Genomic DNA, 1,294 nt, shown 5'->3' on the forward strand with positions numbered 1-1,294 from the left:
TTAAAAAATCTGAAGAAGGCCTAAGATTCATGTTGGATAACATAAAGAGGAATAACATAATAATTATTGGCATTCCAGGACAGGAACAATCACACAAGTCCACAAAGGAGATAGTTGAAGAGCTTCTGGAAGAAAATTTTCCTAACATCCTGAAAAGTGAGAAGATAAGAATTCAAGAAGCTCAATGAACCCAAGGATGGAGAGACCTTAAAAGACAAACGCCAACACATATAATAATCAAGCTCTCCCTCTCCAAAATCAAAGATAAAGGCAGGATCTTGAAAGCAGCTAGGGAATAGAGAAATATAACATACAAAGGCAAGGAAATCAGATTAAGCTCAGATTTCTCAACAGAAACCATGCAGGCAAAAAGGCAATGGGGAGAGAGATATAAAACCCTGAAAGAAATAAACTGCCACCCAAGAATCTTCTACCCAGCAAAGCTGTCAATCAAATACGATGATGTAATCAAAACATTCCAGGATAAACAGAAGCTATGGGATTTTGCCAAAGCCAACCCTGCTATCAAAAACATCCTAAAGGAAGTTCTGTGGACTGAGAACCAACAAGAACACACAACTACAGAATGACATACGTGGCAACATCAACCTGAACTCAGTCAACAAATGCAATAGTCAAGAACAAAATAAAATTATAAGAACAGAGGATCTGTGAGGTCAGTCTATGATCAAAACAATTACAATGTGGAAAAACGTAAACACAGAGGAACAGAAATCCAGGTAGATTACTGGATAAAACAGACTGTCTTAAATGGAGGGAAGAACTAATGGAATATAAGGTAACCACAATGGGGTTGGGGTGGGTGGTTTACTTTGGGTGTTGGGCAGGGCAATCCAAGAAGGGGGCAGGAGGCTGAAGAACAAGATAAATAGGGGAACACTGTGACAGGTTTGCATGGCCTAGTGGGACAGAGGAAAATAGTGATGCATACTCACCCTTGGAACAACAGGGCTCTGGGATACAGGAATCTAGGTATAGCTTGAAGAGGGTAAATAATAGTAAAATCCTTGACTGCCTTATGAATATTAGTTTCCCTTGCCTACTATTATAAAATAGATACTTGAGTGGTACAGAAAGGAATGTTGGAAAACATGATTAGAGAAAACTTGTACGCCCGTCTTCAGCCGATAACTGATTGGAATACCTAGAAGAGGTTCTACAACTTGCCCAGTGAAATAGGCCTCATGTAAAGCCTTTACAGAGTATAGGACCTTAGGTGGAATCCTGAGTTCCATCCACAACCTTGTGAGGTGAGACATTCCCACTAGAAAGG

This window comes from Chrysochloris asiatica, unplaced genomic scaffold (assembly GCF_000296735.1).
Source record: "Chrysochloris asiatica unplaced genomic scaffold, ChrAsi1.0 scaffold00193, whole genome shotgun sequence".
In the NCBI taxonomy this organism is placed as follows: Eukaryota; Metazoa; Chordata; class Mammalia; order Afrosoricida; family Chrysochloridae; genus Chrysochloris; species Chrysochloris asiatica.